The sequence below is a fragment of the Melanerpes formicivorus genome, unplaced genomic scaffold (genome assembly GCF_026170545.1).
Source record: "Melanerpes formicivorus ecotype bairdi unplaced genomic scaffold, bMelFor1.0.p_v2 SCAF_10, whole genome shotgun sequence".
Taxonomy (NCBI): Eukaryota; Metazoa; Chordata; class Aves; order Piciformes; family Picidae; genus Melanerpes; species Melanerpes formicivorus.
The window spans coordinates 4,320,117-4,344,090 of NW_027142362.1; the positions used below are offsets into that span (position 1 = coordinate 4,320,117).

The following is a 23,974-nucleotide window of genomic DNA, read 5'->3' on the forward strand; positions in this document are numbered from 1 at the left end:
AATTTGCAGAATCAGGCAGTGAAAATGTAAGGGCTCAGTAAGCCTCTTCTGCTTTTGACTCTTCTGAAACCATCAAGTATGTGAAGTCCTATTTGAAGTGAACAGAGTTAGTTGCATCCAGCTCTGTAACAGCAGGCACTGCCTGTTGTTGTGGTTGTCTTGTAGTTTGTCAGCTTGGAGGGGAAAGCTGGTCAGACTCAGTCCAGTTGTCATAATGAAGCTGAGAAGACTTGACCAAGGCACATCCAGTCCATGTCTCCTCATTTCCTTGCAGTGAGTATCAATGGTTCCTCAGCTGTAACTTGCCAGTGTGGGTTCCTCGGGCCTGAAAACAAATGGAAAGGTTTGGATGCGCTTCCTTCACCCATTTTAATTTCAATATTGGTGGACAAGAGCTGTTTGGAGACAGAGGAGATCCAACAATCTTCCAGAGTATGCAGAACAAGCAGGCTGTGTGTCGTCATCCCATGACCACATTCCCACTCTAGGGAACACCCTTTGCACTGGGATAAACGTCTCTGTGTTAACAGTGCTAAACACACAGGAGCAATCGGACATTGATTTATAACAGGATGTTGGCTCTTCAGATCTTGAGCTGCAAAGCATGTATGGAGATTGGTGAGCAGTATTACCCTTGTTTACTGGGTGACTATCTGAAGCTTGGCACCTTTTCCTGAAATGCCCACTAAACCTGAACCTTTGCCAAGTGTGCTGCTGGAGTTTATGACTGAAGTCGGAGATTGCGACAGGCGAGATTTCCACTGCTGCACAAAGCAGGGAGAGTGCCAGCTGAGCTTTGCCTTAAGTGCTGTGTCTGAAGAGATGCAGGCTGATGGCAGAATAGAAAGCAACTGTCTCCTGCTTCCCTAATTCTCCTCTTGATCACTGAGAAGAAATTATGTGATGACTGAGCAAACTAGCATGTCTGTACAGCGTGTGCTGAAGTTCTGTAGAGAGTTAGCAATAAACTGAAGGAGAAAATGGATTAAAAGAAGCTCTGCATTTTGCTGTGGCTCTCTTCTTTTTGCTTGCATACTGGTATTGTGCAAACCAAGAGATAATTTGGGAGCCTTATGTACATGCCCTATGAGGAGAGGCTGAGGGAGCTGGGGATGCTTAGCCTGGAGAAGAGGAGGCTCAGGGGAGACCTTATTGCTGTCTGCAACTATCTGAAGTGAGGTTGTAGCCAGGTGAGGGTTTGTCTCTTCTCCCAGGCAGCCAGCACCAGAACAAGAGGACACAGTCTCAAGCTGCACCAGGGGAGGTTTAGGCTGGATGTTAGGAAGAAATTCTTCCCAGAAGGAGAGATTTGCCCTTGGAATGTGCTGCCCAGGGAGGTGGTGGAGTCACCATCCCTGAAGGTGTTTAGGAAGAAACTGGATGAAGTACCCAGTGCCATGGTTTAGTTGATTATATGGTGTTTGCTGGTAGGTTGGACTTGATGATCTTGAAGGACTTTTCCAACCTGGTTAATTCTATTCTATCTTTGATACTTCATCCATGTGCTGACCCTGGGGACTCTCTCTCTTGCATCTTGATAGCGTTCTCGGTTTGGCCATTACCTGGTTGAGATTTGCACTCAATCCCTGTCTGACTCAGAGTGGTGCCTGTTTAAAATCTCATCACCTTCTGTTTTAAATTTTCCTGTCTAATAGTGTGTTGGAGAATTTGTTGGTTTTGCTTTTATTGATCTCACTTAGCTTTTGTCAGAGGAGGACAAACATTGAACAATCATTTGGAGTGATGCTGAGTTGGTTTCCCTCTTTTAAAACTCTGTGCTGTTGTGGGTATTTTGATTCTTGTTTGTTTTTCCTACTTTGTTTAGAGAAGAATAGTCTGAGAGAGGGGAAGGAAGAGGCAGGGTTTACCCCTGCCACCATCATTGTTAGCCCTAACTTTTGGTAGAGCTTTGCTGCTTTGGCTCGACCTTTGCAAACTCGAGATGTGGCTTTTGTTTGTGTTTCCATCTTGTTACATTTTTAAAACTATTTTAACTGTACCAGATTGTTTGAACATTAATAGGGGGAGCATTTTTCACAGTCCTGATGGAGTTTCCAGGCAGCTCTGCATCCGCCAAGTACTATCCTGGCCTCTCAGTGGTGGGGTTTTGCTTGGTTAGCTCTGAGAATCTGCAAAGCAACTGGTCGTCAGAATTGCTGACACATGTTGAGTAATGTGGAAATCACCATCCTACTGCATTGAAGTCTTGAGTGCTCATGTCAGCAGCAACAGCATCTGACCCTGAAGATTGCACATGAACTGTCTTCATCTGGAGAGCATTTTTAGGCAGTGTCTTCCTTCTCACTCTGGGTGGTTTATCCTTTAGGTCTTGGGTATTCCTTTTTTTTCTCATTGGCTCAGTCTCCTAAACTGTTCCATTCTGCTTTATCCATGTAGTTTTGAATTCTTCTGTTGCATGCATCTGGTGATGCCAACTTTAGAGTAAAGTCTTGATTCTGTAGTTGAGTATCAGGAGTGGAAATGCCTGGCTCTAACAACAGTATTTTTGAGTTGCTCAATTGCCCGCATCTGGCGATGCCAACTTCAGAGCACGAATCTCAGTCCCGTAACCGAGTGTCAGGAGTAGCAATGCCTGGTTCTAACAATGGTGCTTATTAAGAAGAAATCCATCATCTTCTCCCTCCCTCTCCAAACCTCTACTTTTCAGCTTTGAAGCAGTTGTAACCAGCCTGTCCAACTTCCCTTCCTCCTCTCATGAATAAATCCCAACTGCCTTATCTTCTCTATCGGAAAGTCTTCCCTGGTTTTAACAGCCTCTCGAGGAGCGTATAAAAGGGGCTTTCACTGGGCTAACAGGAAGCAAAATGAATAGAGGAACTTTTGATAATGGCCTGTCTGTCTGAGCTGGGGATCAGCCTGACTAAATTGTACCAGATTAGTGAATGATAGTGCTTCAGCTGGAGCCAGAATTATAAGTTTTTAATCTTGGAACAAGCAATGGCTTCTTCCTCCTAAACGGCAATCAGCTCCCTCTTTTATTTCGAGGCTTGCCATCATCCATATTCAGTTAGTTTGGGTGGCTTTTTGTTGATTGTTATTTGTTGGGTTTTGTTTTTTCTCAGTCTGCATGCATGAGGCCTGTTGCAAGTGTTGGGTTTGGGTAGTGGTGATTTAGGTAAGACCTGTCACTGCCACATGATGTTTCTGCCAGAGACTTCCACTGTGCTTGGGGTTTTTTTAATGCCCATAGTGAAGTCTTGCATGTCAGGGCTTTCTTAATGTTGATCCATGTTCTGCTGCCTCACAGGCTTGCAGTTAAGCCTGGGCTGGTTTGCTTATCTGGGTTGTTTTTAAGTCGGAATAGTTTTGGTTTCTACCATCTTCATCCTTGCTGGAGTGAATGACTCTTCCTCTCTTCCCCACCCCACAACTTGGTCTGGGTTTACTGATAATCCAGTTTGCTGGGAGGGACAAATGACTGAAAACCTAAATGGGGCAGCTTAGCTAATTGCTTTAGGCCTGACTTGTCTGCTGGATAACACTGGTTTTATTGCAGTGCAGCGTGATTGACGTTTGGGGAATTGCACTGCTGTACTACTGGCAGCAGCAGCAGTGGAAAATCTGCCCTATTGTTTCTGATACGTTTGCTGCCTGAGGAGCACCTTCTTGTTACAAATGACTGTCTGAGATGCAACTGATGGTGTGAATGGACTTATTTTTCCTTTTACTCATGGAATTTCCTGTTCCCAAGGAAAAAAGAAAAGAGTATTTTCCTACTTAATAACATCATTGCCTTTTTCTGTGTCTTTCAGGCCTTTTTCCTTGGATTTTAGTACTGGAATACTTTCTAATGACAACTTTGCTTAGGTAAGTGAAGCAAGTTATATATATATTATTTTTTTTTGGGGGGGGTGTTTCTTCTTAAATCACTTCCCCCTATCATCTTCTGCATGTGGTGTTGTAACTGAGCTGCCTGCCAGCTGTGCTGCGGGTGCTGTGGTTAGGGCTAGAAAGACATAGTAAACAAGGAGCAGGGGCAGTGCCTGAAGTATGACATAAGGACCTCATTAATTAATCAAATGGAGTGGATGTGGTGCAGAACAATGAAATCCAGCTTTCTTCTGCATGTTGCTGCATAATCTCACCCATTTACACAACTTCTTCCCCAGTGTACTCTCTGTATTTGCTTTCTGGGGGGGGAACTGACTTGTTGGTGTCACAGTGTCATTTTGTTAGGAAAATGAAGCCTTAGTACATCCACTACTGTAGGCAGAGTGATCCTTCCTCCCTTCCTTTCTCTGCTCTGTCAGAGGTTCTAGACAGGAGTTTCTGATAGGGAGGGCAAATCCTAAGCTTGAGAGTGTCATATGTATTTTTTAGCCTGTGTGAGAGAACCTGAACAACTTTAACACACACCCACCCTCACCCTTTCATCTTCTGAACCTCATCTGCAGCTCTTAAAATGCTAAATTGAAGATGATCAGTGGTAAATGAAGTTTCTTGGTATTGATTGCAAGCACATGATCTTGTCTACTTACAAATACCTTTGCAAACTCAGTTCCTGTGCTGGTGCATATCACAGCGGTGTTCTTGTGAGCCCAGGTCCAGCCCAGCAGTGTCTTGGGTGATGAGTGGAAAACCTAAATGTGCTGCTGCTGTACTAAAGTGTTTTGTCCTTCCCTTTCTCTGTGATGGAGAGAAGATTTGACCTCTCATGCAAGGCAACAAGTTCATCCCCAGATACACAGCTAATTTTATGCATTAACTGGAGTTGCTGTAATCCTGGATGAGGCCAACCAGCGACTGCAGTGTTCACACAGGAGTTAAAGTATCTTGACATCTGTGCTGACAAAGACAAAAGTGCTGCTGTTTTTTGTAAAGTGTCTCTAAAAGGGCTTTCTTTTCTCTCTTATTCTGCTGCTGGGTCCATAGTGGTACCCACACTCTCCCTTCCGATCTCCTTCCAGTGGATGGTCAGCATGGAAGCTTCTGGCCTCTGCCCCTTGGGTTGATGGACCTTAGTGAAATAAAATTTATCCAGTCTTGAACCAGAAATTGTTTCCAGTGTGCTTTTGAGGAGAAGAGTGAGTAAGTCTTCAGCCTTAAAACCTCATTTTAGCAAAACAGAGGGAACCCAGAGAGGGTTTTGGGTTCCCTTTAATTTTCTGTTTAGAAGCTTGTCTGAATTTATCTACCATTCCTTTGCCAAGGAGCTGAACTCAAGGTATCCTCTAGTGTGGCTGTTGTCTTTGCCACAAAGGCATGCAGCTGACTGACAGCCTTCAGGCTGTGGGTGCTCAACTGAAGATGAACATCCTAGTTTTGATGGCATTCAGGTTTGCTAAATCTCAAGCAGGAGTGAACTGTAAGACAAAGCTGAAGCTGGATATGCTGACATCCTTTCTATTTCACTAGCTCAGAGGAAAAAAACCTTGGCAGAGCCACCTATAATACATATCAGGGACAGCTTGTGGCTTGGGATCCGGCAATGTGGTGCTCATGGGACATGCTTGCCGGTTGCAGTGTGCTTGTGGCTCCCCCCTGTCTCCTCAGCTGCTCTGTAGCTTAAGGAGTTGACTAACTTGCAGCCTGAGGTTGTATTTGTTGAGGCTGCTGCCTGTCCAGAGAGTGGAGAGGACTCTGCAAAGCAGGGAACTGTTTAGGCAGCAGTTTCAAATCCTTTTAACTTTGTATATTAGACACATCTATGAATATCTGCAGGCCTAGCTAATAAATAACCCAGGGAATGGTAGTTAAGAGGAAAGGACGTAATTAATTCTGTCCTGTACTCTGCTTTAAAGCTGGATCCAGAGCAGTAATGTGTTGTGCTGGGAAGGTAAACACTGTCATTATTCAACAATGAAATGTGTACAAGGCTGACACTGTTTTCCTCCTTTTGATTTAATAATTTTTTTTCTTTACAGCAGTGTGACTCTCTTAGATGGCTGTTGTTTGGTGTGGTGGAAGCCTGACAAAGCCCTACCCTTTCTGAAGGGTCATTACTCCTTTATTTGAATGGAGTTTTGTACTAACACTGCTCTGCTGACACAGAACGTGTGCTGTTCCAGAAGCCTCTTACTGTGTTTGCAGTTGGGGTGCTTGGCTGTAATTCCTGCAATCCAGTTTGGAGGGAGGGTGGTTTTTGAATCATCAGGTGATCCCTTTTCAGCTCTCCACATTGCAGTGTTGACCCAGGTCAAATGCATGTGCCACATAAAAGGGGAAAAAAAAGAAGTAAAATCCTTTCTGTGGAGATTCTATTGAAGCTGGTATGAGTTAATGTTGACTTGCAGAGAAAAGGTCTGGCTATAGCCAATGCAAGCTTTCAAGGTTTAACTTTTTGATGGGGAGGGGACTATGAGAGGGAGTCCTCAATTTACATCTTAAAAAACTTATAGCTGCTGCGAAAGTGGTGATGGGATGCTAAAAGGAAGAGTTGTCGTGGTTAAAAGTTACTTAAAACAAAGTAGCTAACTTTGGGGTTTTTGGTGGGAACTGGTAACAGGGAACAAATGATCAAGTGATTGCATTTGGAAAGGCTCCCCCTTTACTACTGGTAATACAGCCTCTCCCCACTCCTTCATACTTCCCATCTTAGCAAATTTGTTGATATATTGTTACACACACAGGACAAGCAAAGACTTCATACACCTATTTCTGTCATGTCCATGCTGCAGACAGCCCACCCTGAATCGCTTGAGCTTGCATGAAATGAAGATTTGTGTATCTAGAAGGGGTTGGTGTTTTGCAGCCCCCTCAATGCTTGTTCCTGTGGAGCTTGCTTACAAGTTTTGCACCTCTGGCTCTTCCAGAAGTAGTCTTGGGGCAAAAACCACTCATGGTGACACCAGTGGAATAGTTGATGCAGCTCATCAGCAGCCTCCCAAAATAAGTGGTGGAAGGATGCCTGTTTCTCTTAGCAGTATTTTCTTTGGAAGACAAGCATCTCCTCAGCATGTCCTTGGCTCTGTCTCCCTGGCAAACTAGAGCACCAAACACTCCTTCCACTGCTCCCAGCTCAGTGTAAATGTTCTGTGTTAAAAGCCACACGATAAACTTATTTCTGTGTTCCTTCAGGGTCTGCTGCTTCTGACTGCAGAAAGCTTGCAAAACTCCCAGGAATTTGGAGAGGAAGGGAGTCCTTCCTTGGTATGGGTCCAGAAGAAGTTGCATGTTGTCTGTTTGCACAAGCTCTTTCTTCAAAGTAGGGTGTTTAGGGTTTTTTCCCCCCTCTATTTTTATTTTTTTTAGGGGGAAAGGCTCCGACAGACAATCGTTAGCCCTTGGTGGGTGGCATGAAGCACTCTGACTGGAGAGGCTATTGTTCTGTGGTTAATGTGCTGTTTATTTTGCAGCCAGTGATCTTTTTATTTTGCTGAGGCAGATGGAGGGATTCCCAGTTCCACAAGCATAACCCTGGGAGAGATTAGCTGGTTTTAGGTTTCACCACTTGGATGATGAGGTTAGCCTGAGATGGAGATGCGTCCCGGCGTATGGAAATGGTCTTGGCCCAGATCTTGTCGAGCGATGCAGAGCCTGAGAAAGGACCAAGAGGTCAGCTTCAGCTTCCTAAGAAATGCAGTGTATGTTCATCCTGTGGACTGATGCATTTTGTGGTGATGTTTTTTTTTTTACTTCAAAAAGAGTGGAAAAAACTTAGTTGCCAGCTTGTGTTATTTTAAAGAATGTTTTAATTAGGTACAATTATCTCTAAAGTAGAAGCCTCCCTTGCAGCTACGTAAATATTTAGAGCAGTGCTATTGAAGCACCAGTGATAAAGAATCCTAAGAGATATTTTTCATAGCTACAAAGCAAAGAACACTTCTCCCTGTCTCTGCCTCTGAACACCTTTCTTCCACGTTACCTGCCTCCCTGCTACTGAGCGAAACAAGGTCCTCAAGCTGCTGAGGTCTTTATCAATCAATAGTCTTAAGTAATTACTCTGCAGCTCTCCTAATACTTGTTAAAGAAATGAGCTCTTCTGCTTGTGCCAGTTAAAGATCTGACATTTTTCAATGGTGTCTAGAAAACTGAAGCTCTGAAACAAGCTAAAATGCACAGAAGCTTGTTTCCTCTTTGCTCACATGGGCACTTACTCACTTCCCCATCTGCTTTGAAGATTGCTGAGGTTCTTCCTCTGTCTGACCCACTTGGCATAAGCTGCAGAAGATTATCTTTCTTCCATAGCCAAGTTTATAGGGCTTCAGTTTATTTGTAAATAATCCTTGGAGTTTTGAGTGCTGCCTTTTCTCCTTCTTTCCCCTTCAAAATGGACTTGCTGTTGTTCCTGTATGGTTTGGGGAAATGCCTTTTCAGATGGTGCAAGAGGGCTAGGCAAGAGGGCACACCAAGTGTGCTGAGGGGATTTCACTGAGGATCCATGATTTTGAGTACCTTCCTTGTGCAATTTTTATTTGTGGTCCTAGAGCAGAAGTGCCTCGACTGTGGAGGAGAGCTTTGCCCTTCTAGCTCTTGTGCAAGCAGAGTTTCAGGGTACCAGATCAGTTTGAGGCAAAATGTAGGGCCTGAATACAGAGAAACATCTTTGTAGAAATGTGGTATCTTTTAAAACATCTTTGAGAGCACAGACTGCTGCTCTTTGCTTTCCCACCTGGGTACCTGCCCCAACTATTTGCATGTGTGAGTGGCTATTTTACGGTAGCATTAGACCCCATTTTCAGCTTTACTGAACAAGCTTCTCTGAGATGGAAAGTTGCAGTATCGCTGTGTTAGGGCTGTTGGGTTACAGTTGTAGTATCTTTGCAAGTTCAACTGCTTTGGGTCTCTCTGCACACTGGAGGGGACCTCTTTTCCTGTTCCCATTCAAGTGCCTGCCATGCCATAAGAGATTTTGTTGAGTAGTTATCGATGGTAGAAACAGACACAAGGCTTTGCAGACCAGATGGTTAATTCTTCCAGCCTACCTTAATCTTAAAATTAATGTCAAGGCTTTCTGAAACACAGAAATCCCCAAGCTTGCTCCTGATCTCTGTATAGGGCAGTCAAGTGTGCTTAACAGAAACCAACTTTCATCTCAGCACTGAGCTCTCGACAGTTACTAAACCTTTGACTTCTGTGTGTTTGTAGATACGAATGAGCAGTAAGAGTAACAGAATGAATTTCTTTGGTTTGGCCTTTCCTTGAGGGAGTGGTGGGACAGCCAACATAAATAACATATGAAAGGCTTGAGGTCATAGTCTTGCTGTCCTTAAACTCTTATTTCAGCGTTTCTCCTTGCCCAGAGTGAGCTTGAGCAGCTGTTATAGTCCTTTGCTTTTGCCCTGAAGGAACCAAGGTGTTACTTCACATCTGCTTTTTCCTAGTAGCTTCACGTTAACCAGGAGCATATGTATGTCTGGGTTTGGGCTGATTTTTCCCTTCCTTATTTCTCCCCCATCTTCTAGTCCTTTTACTGCTGCCAAAGCATGAGGTGATTTTGGGTTTTCTTTTTGTTTGGTGGGGATGTGATAGCCTTGGTGGGCTCGGAGGTTCTGCAAACCAGCTTCTCTTAACTTGAACTCTTCAGGCCTTGTGATCTGGCCTCTTGGTAACAAGAGACAGCAGCCCTCTGCAGAAATCTGGGCTGTCATTTTGTCCTGCTTTGAACATGTGGGATTCTAAGTGTCTCCTATTAGATGTACTAGTAGTGTAAACAAACAGTTTTGTTTAGTGTAAGCTCTTTATCCCAATGGGATTGGAGACCTCTTATAAAGCAATGCCTATAAATGTAAAATTAATATTTGTCTTTATTTAAACAAACAGATCAGGATGCTGCACAGAGAGCACAACAGTTCCCAGCCCAGTGGCCTGAAAGGCAAACCTACTTAGACCTGGGCCATGTACTTTTTGTCTGTTTCCCTATGAAATTGAAGGCATTGTGCACTTAATAGCTTTTAAAATTTGTGTCACTGATAGACTGGGTGTGTTCTCACCAAGTCCAACCAGGCCAAGTGCAAGGTCCTACACCTTGGTCGAGGCACTCCCAAGCACCAATATAAGCTGGGCGAGGAATGGCTTGACAGTGGTCTTGAAGAGAAGGACTTGGAGGTGTCAGTTGATGCAGATCTCAACATGGGCTGACAATGAGTGCTTGCAGTCCAGAAGGAAACCTTATGCTGGGCTGAATCAGAAGCAGTGTGACCATTAGGATGCAGGAGGTGATTCTGTCCCTCTAATCTGCTCTGGTGAGACTACATCTGGAGTACTGTGTCCAGTTCTGGTGCCTCCAGCATAAGAGGGACAGGGAACTGCTGGAGCAGGTCCAGAGGAGGGCCATGAAGACCATCAGAGGGCTGGAGAACCTCCCCTGTGAGGACAGACTGAGAGAGTGGGGGCTGTTTAGCCTGGAGAAGGCTCTGGGGAGACCTTATGGCAGTCTTCCAGTACCTGAAGGGAGCCTACAAGAAAGTAAGGAAGGGACTTTTGACAAGGGCTTGTAGTGATAGGACAAGAGGGAATGGGTTGAAGCTTGAGGAGAGGAGATTTAGACTGGAGATTAGGAAGAAATTCTTTAGAGTGAGGGTAGTGAGACAGTGGAACTATTGCCCAGGGAGGTCATGAATGTCCCCTCTCTGGAGATGTTCAAGGCCAGGTTGGATGGAGACTCCTGTGACCTGGTCTAGTGGAAGGTGTCCTTGCCCATGGCAGGGGGATTGGAACTAGATGATCCTTGAGGTCCCTTCCAACCTAAACCATTCTGTGTATCTATGAATACTGCAGTGAGTACAGATATTAAAGTTGCAGGGCACAGATGGGAGGCCTGTAGGGTGAGGATGGCAGATATTACACAGGTTTTTCTGATGCAGTATCTTTGGCACCCTAGCTGGCCTGATACAGATACCAGCTTGAAAAACAAAGCCTTTAAACTGGAAAAGGGACTGTCCTGGGTAGCATGTTGTGAAGAGTCTTGTAGAGTGTGAGAGTAGATGAGTAATTCCAAGAACCTAGTGCTAGAGAGAAGTTTCCCTGCCAGGCTCTTAAATTTCATTGCTGTGTTAATTAGAAAGGAAGAAGCCCCTCAGTTTTTATGGAGTCTTCCAGCTCAGCTGAGACTCTGTCACATTAGATGCAACAACAAAGAACGATCAAGCACTTGTCTGGCTGCCAGGGGCCTTGTACTTCCAAATTAATTGTATTTTTATGAATCAGTCTTAACTTTTCAAAAGACAGAGCTTAGGACTTGGAAAAAGCAGATGCTGCTGAACATGAGGAGGGATGGCAAAGAGAATGCAGTGTTCTTGGTAATGAGGAGACCTCTGGCTCCCTAAGCTTGTTTACCAAGCTGCTGTTTTTCATATGCAAAATGTAGAAATTGTAGGGGGTGGAGAAGCGTTTGGTGCTTTCAAGTCTTTAGTTTGAGCTCATAATCTGAGAGAATTCAGTATCCTCATAGACTGAGCTTGTGGCCAATCTGGCTTTTCAAATGGTCAGAGGTATAAGGGACTGGGTTGCGGGGGGGAAGCCCTCGCCTCTAAATGGTGGTGGGATTTAAAACTCCTGGGTATGGCTCTGATCAACATTTCAATGTTCCCATAAAAAGCTTATGACTTGGCAGGGTTTCAAGGGCTTTAAAAAAAATAAATATATATATATATACATACATAAAATGCTCTGTATACAGCATGTTTTATTCATGTTGAAGGAGTAATGTTGCTGTATTTCAGTCTGCCACTGCATAGAACGAGTTCAGTTTGGTTCTTGGAGACTTTGGTTTTTCTCCTGAATAAAATAAGTTGTGACTTCATCTGCTTTTTCCTAGTAGCCTTGTATTAACCAGGAGTATACATATTTCCAAGTTCTGGCTATGTTTCCTCATTTTCTTTCCTGAAGTGCCCTGTGTTGCAGAATAAATTAGTGATTCTTGACCCTCATCTGGGGCTGTAAAGTGTATTCCAGTAAACCTTGATGTTAAGCATCCCATCCCACTTACTTGCTGTGATCACTGTTTGCCTCCTTTTAAACTCTCTGTAAAGGTGCATTTGAAATTAGGCAGCTGAGAAATAGTCTGTTAAAACTTGGCAAGTGGTGTTGCCCTAATAAAAGCAATTTAAAAAGGAGAGAGTTTTTTTTGTTGCGAAACATCGACTTCAAGATGCAATTGCTGAAGATAATCTGCAGAGCTAAAATGGGCAGATACAATTGCTGCAGATACTTTGTACAGCTAAACTTAATGCTCTAGAAGGCAGATAAGACCATTCAAGCACAAAATCACAATTTGCAACCCCAGACCAGAGTCAGTTTGGTAAGGTTACCTCTGCGTGGGGCTTGGCTGGTGATCAAGGAACGGGAGACGTCTGGCGTGGGATCGCTTGCGGTGTGCGAGGCATTGGGTCGTGCACTGAAACAGGAGGCTGAATTCAAACCCTGAACACTGGCCTCTTTTAGCAAGCACTGTGCAGTCTGCCCCTAGGACACAGCCTGGGTTCTTTGACACAGGAAAAGTGTGAGTGTGGGACTTCTTTAAAGTAGTTTCTGCTCCCTGACTTATCAAACTGTTAAATATTAAGTGAGATAGCGATGTCTTGCTCTTATGCATCTGGTTTGTGGGGGCTGTTGCATAGTTAGCATTTGTGAAGCATTGGAACACTTTAAAAGTGCTGTATGTTTGCAAAAAAATACTGCATGTGTGTGTGCATGCTGCTCAATCTGGAGACTTCCAGTTCCTGCTGGGCAAACACTTGGCTGAGTCAGACAGGTTCTCCCTGACCTAGTTATCTCCTTGTTTGCTCACTCCTCCCATTTGACCTAAGCCATCAGTTCTTTCCTCATACTGCTGTGGATTTGTCATTCAAGGATCAAACAGTTCTGGGCCTTTTTCCTCCACAAGTGTTCAGGGTCAGGGTGGATGGGACTTGGAGAAACCTGACCCAGTGAGAGATGTCCCTGGCAGTGACAGGGACTTTGGACTAAGTGGTCTTTAAAGATGACTTTCAACTCAAACCATTATACGTTTCTATTAGTTCCTCCATAGCTCCACTTTGAAGCTAATATAGGTTATCTCCCCTTGTCCTCTTCCAGGGCTGCCCATGGGCATCTTGACTCTCTTGCCCACACCAGTGAGGTAGAGCATTGGTTCCTGTCAGCAAACAAAGCACTTCATCCAGTTTCTCCCTTGTGATCCCACAGGCCCTACACAGAGTTGCCCTTTAGGGAAAGCATTTGACTTCTGACATGCTTCCCCAGAGAGGGGTTGGGTGAGCCTTAGCTGCTCTTCTCCCTGTGGTAGACATGAAGATCCTTGGAGCTGGAGAAGAGTTCAAGGGCAGCAGCTGGACATGGACTGGGGTTAGGGATGGACATGTGTGTAAGAGAAAACCAGGAGAGTTTTGTTCCTGCCTGTGGTAGGGAAAGAGAAGATGCTTTTCTAGGAGAGCTTGTGGGACGTTTTTTGTGTGTCTATTTGTGGCCAGATGTGGTGCTCCTTCCAGAAGTCATCCTGTAATGGCAACTGCTGCTGTTGTGGTGTGAATTACCTCTGACCTGTAAGTGTTTCAAAACTTGGTTGGCATTCATCAGTACTAAACAGCTGAAGACCATTCCCCTGAGCATGATGTGATTAGTTATTGGAAGAAATTCCCACTTCCCAGGTCAGAGCAGCCAGGATTGTTCAAGAGGCTTGATACCTTATCTGCAGATAAAAGCAGAAGTGTTGAACAAGAGATGCAGAAATAGCAGCTGCTTCACCAAAAGCTGAAATCCTTTTGTTTGTAACCAAACTGAAGCTCTCTGGGCCTTGATGGTGTTACCTGCAGTGCTGGCATCCTCTGTGAAAAGAAAAGCTCACGTAACTTGGTCTGCTTTCCCTTGCCGAGCCAAGGCTTTAATTCAAGCGTGGATAAAGCAAGGAATTTGATCAGGCTCCTAACGTGGGTCACACTTTGAATGAAGTGAAATGGAGTAGAGCTGAGTTACAGAGCACAAGGTTTTGCTTGTGAAATCTGAAGTGTTTGGCAGGTGCCTGAAAAATATGCATGAATAAGTCTCCATCGAGTTGCTGTGCACTCTGGTTCAGCTCTTTGCTGTTACCCCTGTGCCGTGAGCTCGCTGCTCACTCCATGGATGACACAGAAGAACTTCACGGGTTTTTTGTCTTGACTGATCCTGTCAGCTGATTCTCTCAGCATCTCTTAGTTTTGGATGATACACAAGAATTTCATGGAGATTTTTTTGGGCTGGTGCTGTCAGCTGCTTGCCTTAGCATCTCTTAATCGTGGATGTTTGTGGCTTGAGATAAGGTATGTGTTGAGTTGCCTTTAATCCTGAATTAGGTCTATGCACAGTCTAGCAGAGGAGGAAAAAGGGTTGTGCTGGAACACTTCTTGAGGGATGATGTGGGTTTTCTTAAAATAAAAATGAGGGGAAGGGAAAGGAGAGTAGATGGCTGTGTGGTTTCAGTCACTATGAATGTTTGCCTACTGCAGCATTAACTTGCATTTCATCTCTTCTCCCAGTCGTGGGAGAGGAAGGAAAGGAAGGAGGAAGTTGGTTGTACAATTTGAATTAAACTAGGTTAGCACTTGTTAAACTGGTGTGTGTTATAAGGCTAAGTTTATGGGGTTTATTTTGTGTCTTCAGTTGTATCCAGCAGGCGTGGGAGTCTCTTGCAGTCTCTTGGAAGATCTACCACAATTTTTCTTCCTCGTTTCTTTTTATTTCTAGTAATTTGTTTAGCATTCTGTGAACAAACTGAACCTCAGGTAACCCAAAAGTACTTACAGCTGACCCTGCTGTGAGGGGAGTTCTAGGTGAGGAGATGATCTCTATCAAGAGGTCATCCCCTGATCTCTTGTGCTGTGCCCCAGTCCACGAGTTGTGTGTCTGCCACTCACCTTAGCTGGCTGGAGCTGAACTTTTGCTGTTTATGCCTGTTTAAGAAGTTAATCTTCCTGAAAGGCACTGAGCTGCTTGGCATGGCGTGGTTGCCACAGCTACAGGAGGGTGAACCAGTAATGCTTGGGGGTGGGGGGGGGGGGAAGAGGGAAAAACATTTGCTGTTCTTTATTTGCCTGGGGAATTACAAGGACCTGGGATACATTTAGTGACTTGGAACAATTTTTAGTTGAGCACTGGCTCAGTCGTGACCTCCACGTATTTGCACAACGAAACAAAGTGTGCAAACCAGTACAATGCAGTAAGAAGAACCTGTTGAGATTGCAGTCCCTTTATCTCAGCTGACCTTGGTCTAACTAATTTTGCTTTGTGTGTAATTTTTAATTAAACATCATATACTTGAAGCATCTCTGAAGCCTGCCCCTCGCTCCACGTACTGCACACGTTGGTTGTCTTTGCCATTGTACAGGTCGGTGTTTCACGTGGAGATGCATAAAGCAAAGGAAAAAAGGATTAATGTAAGAACTACAGAGCTGCTTGTTCGTATCCCTGTGACTCAGTTGCATCTCTAGCCTCTCCTAAACTTAGGTTTGTATTGCACCATGGGATAGTTAAAGTGCCGTTCACTTGGGGGCTCTGGAGTGGCATTTACCATTGTGACCTCTTAAGACCAAGCTGATTTATGCTGTACCCTGTCCCTCCTCAGTGAAATCACAGAAGTGTTTGGCCTTGCATTCAGCTGATGTATTTACAGAGCTGAATTGGACTTCTGTGAAGAGGGAGGAGGAGTCCAGCAGTTGCAGGATCTTCCTCCTTTGCAGAAGTGCTGCTGTGCTCTGCAGCTTCTGCTGCTCGCCATCTCTTGCAGCTTTTTCCTGAGCCCTGGGGAAAGTAGTGAACAAAGTGTTTGACATCTTGAGATTGAAGAGTTTGTTGGGAACTTGCTGGTTTAATTCAGTGACTTTACCATTTTAATGGACAGTATTGGGGCTTTTTGAGCAACTTTTAAAATCAGGTCCAGTAGAGGGTATGAGGACAACGTCTACAAATGGGAACCTTGTGCATTGACCCTTTTTTTATGTGATAATTGATGCTAAGTGAGAAGTCCTCTTGCAGACAGGTAGATGGAGTGCAGATTAAGGCACAGATAGTAATGGAGAATGATGTTTGCTGACACTTCTGGGTAGTATTGGAAAAGTCAATGTTCTTTTCTGACTGCTGGTAGACTTTATGCTTAACTTCTGTGCAGCTGTGGCTTTCTACGACTTGTGGTCTGTATGTTACTAAAAACACAGCAAATCGACTTGTCCAGGCAAGAACACAGCCCTGATGCACTGTTGCTACCTAGAGCCCTAGGCCTGAAAGAAATACTGGTGTTGCAGATGATGGTAAGGAGTAATCTTCCAGGTCTCTCCCTCTGCTTAGTCCTTTTAAGGCTTTAGCTATGCTCTTGGACTAGATACTTATTTTTTAATTGCAGGGGCCATAAATCTTGCTGTTACATTACAAGGAAATGCAAACCAAACCCCACCTTCTTTCAATTCCCAGTACATTCCTCATAGTAAAGAAGTCCCTGACAGTGATGTTGAAAAGAGTACATCTTTTGAAGCTGTGTGCAGATGAATATTCAACCCATGAGCCAGAAGCAAGCTGCAGCAGGGATTATGTGAGAGCTTTGTGTGGGTGGAATTGAATTCACCCATAGTTTACATCATAATATAGGAGAGAGGACCCCCTCTTGCCTTGACTTCTGGGAGCAGCAGCCCCGCTGAAGTTAGAGCTGCCATTCACATGAAGGGGGATTTGCAGATTGCAGTCTCATTTAGATGTATTTGTTTGTGCAAGACCAGCTCAGTAATGCAGATAATGCACCATTTATTATGTCTGTTAAGCTTGCAGATTCACATCCAGATTTGGAGGAATTCTCTGGACTTTATCATTCTGGCAAACGAGCCTGGCATTTCCTGAGGAGTACTGGAGAGCATTGGCAGAGGTTGTAATGTCTTCCAGGACCCAGTAGTCTTGGGTCACAGGCTTCATAGCTTGTGAGCTGGCTGGCACAGAGTGCCCAAGAGGCCAGTTTTAGATGCCTCAGTGTTATAATACCTAACCAAGCAAAGCACAGCTGGTTGAGCATTGCCAGCAGTTCTTGACTTCGTAGGTGAATTAGAATGCACAGGAGTGACAAAGGCCTCTTATGCAAATGCAGGAGAGTGATTGAATTGGAATGAGCTTTCTGGGAACTGCCTTTTTTCATGGAGGAGTTGGGAGTTTGTGCTGCTGAGAGAGAGCTGCTGGCGGGACCTGTAACACTCAAGGATCCAAGGTCAGCCTTCACACCTTTTCCTGGCGGTACTTTTAGGAGGATGATAAATCAGAAGTGGGGAGAGGCTTCACATGAAGCAAAGGCAAGTGACTCTCACTGGGTGTTGAACAGAATTGGGTCCTCAAACTGAGCAAAAAGATGGCAAGTTAATGAAGGCTGTGCTTTTGCAGGGTATGCTCCTTATGCTGCTCTGGTTATGTTTGTCTTGGCATGTCCCTGTGTTGCTTTGCTGGGTTTGGATGCCCTCTGAACATGGTGAGCACCTTTCTCAATCCTACCAGGTGATCCTTGTCTGAATGTCAACAAGCAGGATGTGCATCCTTTCCATTTAAGCTGTGATACATCTGGTGACATTTGTTTGAGAAAGCTTCCTCTGCTTGCTCCTGTTCCCCTTCTTGCCCCGTGAAGGCACAGGCTTATATTTAGTCCAGAAAGGGCTGGAAAATTCCCCATCAAAGAAGTGGTAAGGGTTTTCTGTCTGCCTTAGGGTACTTTGCTTTCTGTCCTTGACTCTGCCTCACATTGCCTTGGAGCAGCAACACTTCCCCAAGAACACAGTGTGCCTGGGAGGTAGGACAGATGCTTGCTGTGGAAGTTAAACATTGTGGATGCCAACGTGGAGCAAGTTCAGGTGGCCAGCACTGATTGAAGCTAGGTTTTGACATGAAGCATGAGAACTAAGTTGGAGTTGGTGGTGGGACCCTTTCAAAGGGGAATTAACAAAAGCCACTGGGTTTCCAGGTTTATATTTGGGGGAGTAAAGGACATAAAGGATCTCTTTCTTGGGGTGGGTTTGATGTTAATGCAGCAGCTGTACCAAGCAGAGCAAGCACTCTTGCTGGGTGAAGAGCGCTGTGAGATGCTGCCTCTGCACATCCCCAGTGTTCATTCCTCTCTTGCTCTATCCATGCAGTACAAACCATCATCTGCTGAGCTGACTTGGTGCTGGGCTGCTGCTTGCAGTCAGACAAGATGATGTAGTGTGGGAACAGCTTCTTGCTGACAGTGTCCCTGAGATGGTGAGAAAGAGGAGTCCTGAGACATTCTTCTGCAGACCACAGTCCAGATTGCTCTCACGCTCTCTTCTGTCTGGTGTTTATCCTCTCCTCTCCAAGCAGTTTAGGAAGGGAGTGGATTTGGATCATTATCATTTAAAAACCAAAAAGGTTGAAAGATTTTTACTTTTATCTTTCAGGACTGATCAAGTGTGGCAAAATGTCACTTGTTTCAGCAGAAAGTGGACACATCTGAGTCCCAGGCTGTGGCACTAAACTTATTTCTCAGTGCAACAGGCAGATGATGGATGTTTTGCTGTGAGACAGCATTGCAGGAGAGCTCAGTGTTGTGCATCTAGGATGAGGCTGTCTTGGGCTTATAGTGAGAAATTCTACAAAGAGTGGAATCCACCAAACCAATAAAAAACCCCTCACTACCCTGAGTCTTCTACAAAAGCGTAGCTCGGAGGGCACGTCTCGGCACGTGTCATGTTTTGTAGCTCAGATGCAGTGTGATCAGTGGTAATCTTTCCATTCTAAGGAAAGTGGCCTTAGGAGCCCAAATTACCTGACCAAAGGGATTTTTCCATTCTCACAACTTCAAAATTACTTCTGTTTTTGTCATTTGTGTGCATCAGGACCATCCAGTGAAGGCACACATGCTTACAATAAAAAGAAGACTGAATCTGCATTCTTCTCTGTTGCTTTCATGTGGGCCTTTTGGCTCATGACTCACAGGCTCTTGTAGGGGCTTCTGAGCCAAAAATGCAGCTGCATTTTTCTGTGTCACATGCTACCCTGCCAAGTCCAGTAATAGCAACTATTGGACAAGAGAGATGAGAACAATACAACCTGCCTTACCACAAGTGTGTGTGGAATCGTGCTCGTGGGAAGCTGAACATTTCTTTCATAGCAGCTAAACATTCTTATAAACTTCCATCTCCTCAGCCCTGTGCATATGCTGCTTGTTAACACCCTGGGTGCTTGTGGAAATACTACTACTAATAAAGGATGTCTCTATGGTTTTGTGATGGAAGACCTCTTGCCAGTGACTGAGTTGAGAGATGTTGCTAGAACAGCGAGATCCAGCAGTCAGGGAGAGGGTTTGAGTTACAGCTGGAAAGCATTGAGAAATGCATTGTTTGGGCAAATCACTCAGCTGATTTAAAAGGGGGAAAAAAAGCAAAGCAGGGCTCCTGTTGCATCCTCAAAGTGGACCTCCTTCCTTGTGTAATGCAGATCTTTCCCACAACCACCTCACCAGCAAAGGAGTCCACCAATATAGAACTTGAGGAGTCTTTTGCATGGTGTTTGAAAGTAGTGGATTGGTAGTTTGGCTCTTTAAAACCTTCTGGAGAAAGTCTACGATCACAGAATCACTAAGGCATGGAAAAGACCTTTAGGATCATTGAGTCCAACTGTAGCCCAACTACCGTGGCCACTAAACCATGTCCTGAAGCACCACATCTGCAGCTTCTTGAATGCTTCCAGGGATGGGGACTCCACCACCTCCCTGGGCAGCCTGTTCCATCCCCTCCCCACTCTCTCACTGAAGTTTTTTCTAATGTCCAACCTAACCCTCCCCTGGCACAGCTCAAACCCATTTCCTCTGGTCCTGTTGCTGGTTACTTGGGAGAAGACGCCAACAACAGCCTCACTCCATCTTTCTTTCAGGTAGCTGTAGAGAGCAATGAGACCTTGTCAGAGCCTTCTCTTCTCCAGACTAAACAACCCCAAGTCCCTTAGCTGTTCCTTGTACAATGCCCTCCAAACCCCTCACCAGCCTCTCTGCTCTTCTCTGGACATCCTCTAGCACCTCAATGTCCTTCCTATCTTGTGGCACATAGAACCGAACCAAGTATTCAAGCTGTGGCCTCAGCAGGGCCAAGCACAGGGTCACTCTCACTGCCCTATTCCTGCTGGCCACACTGGTTTGGAGCTAGGCTAGGATGCCCTTGGCCTTCTTAGCCAGCTAGGCACACTGCTGGCTCTTGTTCAGCTGTCTGCCAGCACCCCCAGATCCTTTTCCACCAGGCTGCTTTCCAGACACTGCCCCAAGTCTGTAGCATTCCTTGGGGTGGTTGTGACCAAAGTGCAGGACCTTGTACTTGGTCTTGTTTAACATCATTTTGTGATGGCTGTCATCTCCTGGTTTTCAAAGGGTAAGATTGGGTGAGGGCATCTTCTCCTCCAAGTGTTCCAGGTAACGTTTACTCTGACCTATCTGGAACAATGCAGACTGTACAAGAAATTGTTAAACATCCCTGGCTCTTCTAAGCTGAAAACCATGTAGAATTGTACATCAAAATCAAGCCTAACTGGCGAGAACAAATGCCATCTCTCTTCAGACTCTGCTGTTTTCTTTGTCCCATTGCTCTTGGGCATTAGGAGAGAGGAAGGGTCTGGGAACAGAGCAGTAACTGAACAAAACAAGGTGAATCAAGGGCAGAGCAGAAGGCTTAACTTGCAATTTCCTTGTCTTTGTTGGTTTAAGCCTGACCCTCCTCATCATGTAATGTTTTGTATTTCATTTCCTTTGATGCTGAAGGAATGATTGGGGCAGGCATAGAAGCTACCAACCATGGTCAGGTGGGGCAGGCAAGATTCAGATAAAAAAAAACCCTGTTTTTTACTTCCAGTGGAGGCTAATGTTTTTATAAAAAGTTAAGAAAAATTGGGTGCAGAGAAACCTTTTAGCCCTGATTGTCCTCTTTGTTCTGTAGCCTTGAGGGTGATAACAAAAAAGTCCAACCTGAGGTGTTCTGGTAAAGCACAGAAGGAGCTAGAGCAGGACATTAGTGAGCAGAGCCTTGCTGGCAGCAAACCTGTATGTGTTCTTTTGCTGCATGTCTGAGTTGAGCTTTTCTTTCCAACCTTGCCTCTCCTGATGCTCTGGCAGCTGAGAGGTGGAATTTGCCGAGGAAAACAGCTGTACTTCAAGCTATGGAAAAGTTACAGAAGACAACTCCTTTGGGGTTATTTGGCTTGCTCTCCAGCTTTGAATTGCTTCTATAAGCATTTAAGAAGCAGGCCTGATCGTGAAGTCATGGGCTTGAGGGGAAACCAGGGGTGAAATTCTTCATCCTCCAACAGAAGCAATAGAACTTCAGTGATCCAAAAGCTTTCACCTGACCCTGAGGTCAACTTGAGCCCAGAAACAAACCACCCCCCAGCCTAAAATGAAACCCCCAAACCAGCAGGTAGATGTTTATCTCCTGCAGAAACATTAGAAAAACATTGTGTTGTCTCCATTTGTCTGACCCCACCATCCCCATTCCTCTTTAATCACATGCATGCCTGCTAGCTCATTGCTGCTCTGGAGGCTTATGTGGCAAGATCTCTGCTGCTTAGGAGTTAGCCTCTGCTGCTTATCCTTCCCTCGCCTGAAGATCCTGAGATCTCTTCCTCTTGCGTCACCACCAAGAATTTCAGAGCACTCCCCCTGTGTCCCTGGGGAGTGTGCTGGTGGGGAGAGCCTCTAGGTCTTTTGTCTGGATCACTTCACTGTCCATCTATCTTTTTTTTGGTGGTCCTAGGGCAGCTTCTACTGGGCTTCCCAAACAGCAAGCCCAGGGCTTTCCGTGTGCTGGTCCCAGAGCCCCAGCCCCTTCTCCTCGATCAGGGAATTGCCCCAGCAGAAACCTTAATATAGCAGAAGAAAGATGAGTCTCAGTCTGGCTGACCCTTGGTCAGCCCAGCAGCACATCTGTGGGTTGGTGGCAGTTTTGGGGTGAAAAAGGCCTTTTGGTGGCAAGTGTTGGGATTTGTCTTTAAATCAGTTGTTGACACCTCAATGGAGCTGAAAACCCTTGGTGTGGGGTGACCCAGCAGCTAGCAGCAGCAGACTGAAGCTTAGCTGTGTCTTTTCCTGGCAGTATGAAGTGCCAGGACTTCACTGGATGATGTGGGAGCTGTAAGATTCGTTTGCCCTTCATAAGCTGCCTGCTTAAGAGATTCCCTGTAAGGATGTAAGTCTTGCTGGTGAAGCTGGCTTTCTCCACCTGTGACACCCATCACTTTTGAGGGTCTGGTGGGTGATCTGTGATCTCTAGCAGCCTCTAGTGCTAAATACTTAATGCTGTGTGCTTGCAGGCCTTACATTTTTCTTTTGCTGGGGGAAGCAATGTTTGCTGCTGCTAGCAAGTTGGTTAAACAGATCAGGGAGGGTATGATTACCTCTCAATACTTTCCTTAACCTTAAACCCATTCCCTGTTGAGGTTTCTGGGCAGGAATTAAGTTCTGCTGTCTCTTGTTTTCTGGCTGGCACTCAGAAATGCCACCATTTGTTGATTCATTTAAAATGTATTAATTTTTGTGATCTGTAGGGCACACAGCAGTTAAACTGCCACCTGCGTCTCACTATCCTCCAGGGCATAAGTCTATCTTTCTGGTCTTAAGTGTGCTATGGAAAAGCACAATGACCAGGTAGGTTTGGAATCTCTCCAGAGAAGAAGACTCCACAACCTCTCTGGGCAGCCTGCTCCAGGACCTTTATGCCAAAGAAATTTTTCCCCTTGTTTAGATGGAACCTCCTGAGCTGCAGTTTGTGCCCATTGTCCCTTCTCCTGTCACTGGGCACCACTGGCAAGAGTCTGGCCCCATCCTCGTGTTTGGCTTCAGCAGGTGGCTGTTTTATGGAGGAAATCAGTGGGGATTAGCATTTTCTTGTCAATACAGCACTGGTGTAGGAAGTGAGCATTTGTGCTGATATCTTAGTTTTACTAAGAGCTGTAAAATACATCTTGTTGTGGAATTTTAAAAGAAACTTTTGGTTATTGCTCATGAATTGACACTGGGGACTTCCCATGGACAGGCAGCTGAAGTTCTCTGTTGTCTTGAAGTTGCAGAGAAATAAATAACCTGGGATTTTCAGGCATGTGGCTTTAGTTCTTTGATTCTATCCAGAAAAGGCCTTGGGCAACCTGATCTAGTGGAAGGTGTCCTTGCTAATGGCAGGTGGGGGTTGAAACTAGATGATCTTGGAGGTCCCTTCCAACCTAGGCCTTAGACCTCCTGGTGAACTTTTTACCTGAGCATGTGTTGGAACACTTTGTAAGGACAGATCAGGAAAAAATGTTGTGTAGCAACAGATTTTATCTGAGGAATAAGTTCTAGATTTAAGCCTGCTGCTGTTAAGGGCAGGGCAGCTGGAGGGGGAGAGAAAAAAGAAACAGAAGTAAAATTGTCTTGAAAAAAAAGATAACTCAAACATCAACAAATGAAAAGCACTGAATAAAGGTATTTGGCCCAAGGTAAGAGCAATATTAAGTGCTGTGGTATGGTGCCTGCCTTAAAACATTTTCCTTTAGGGAAAAAAAGCATTGAGCAAACTGGTGCCTTAAAACCAGACAACTCTATCAGTGTCTGTTAGACACTGACTGAGGAGCAGTCAGGGCCACATACCTGTGGCAAGAAATGGTAGCACTACTTTTGCTGCTCAGATGATTCCTCAGTGGTGTTGGATAGGTTTAGTTACAGCCTTGGTTCAGTGGGTGGGTGATGGTTAAATCTGTAGTGTTAAAGCTTCCTTACAGGGGCAAGCTATTGAGTGTCTGTGGGTGGCTGGGAAAAGCTCCTCCAGTGCCCTTTGCAAGATGCACTCCTTGCAGAGGTGTTGCTTCCTGACAGCCTCCTGCTCTCTTGTTCTGTCCACCCTGTGCTCATGCACCAGTAGCATGATGAGGTTCCTGCGTGTGCAGGATGGTTCCAGGGGCAGCAGCTGAGGTTGGACTGTGGAACCAGCTAACTCCTGCAGCCTGTTTATGAAGACAGCTTGTGCCTATGGTATGGGCTGCTGGCCAGGTAGACTTTAGCCCTGCATTGGCCTACCTGTGGCCATCATCTCCTTGTGCTCCTTTTTCC

General features: G+C 45.2%; 1 protein-coding gene across 9 annotated transcripts in view; it reads left to right on the forward strand.

Moving 5' to 3' along the window:
• The window catches only part of AKAP13 (A-kinase anchoring protein 13), a 243,460-nt gene that overhangs the window by 22,081 nt on the left and 197,405 nt on the right, over positions 1-23,974 (forward strand). For all 9 annotated transcript variants that reach the window (XM_068143379.1, XM_068143382.1, XM_068143384.1 and 6 more), the window contains exon 2: positions 3,774-3,828. The gene's annotated coding sequence lies outside the window, so the exon portion shown is untranslated. The remainder of the gene's footprint in view (positions 1-3,773; positions 3,829-23,974) is intronic.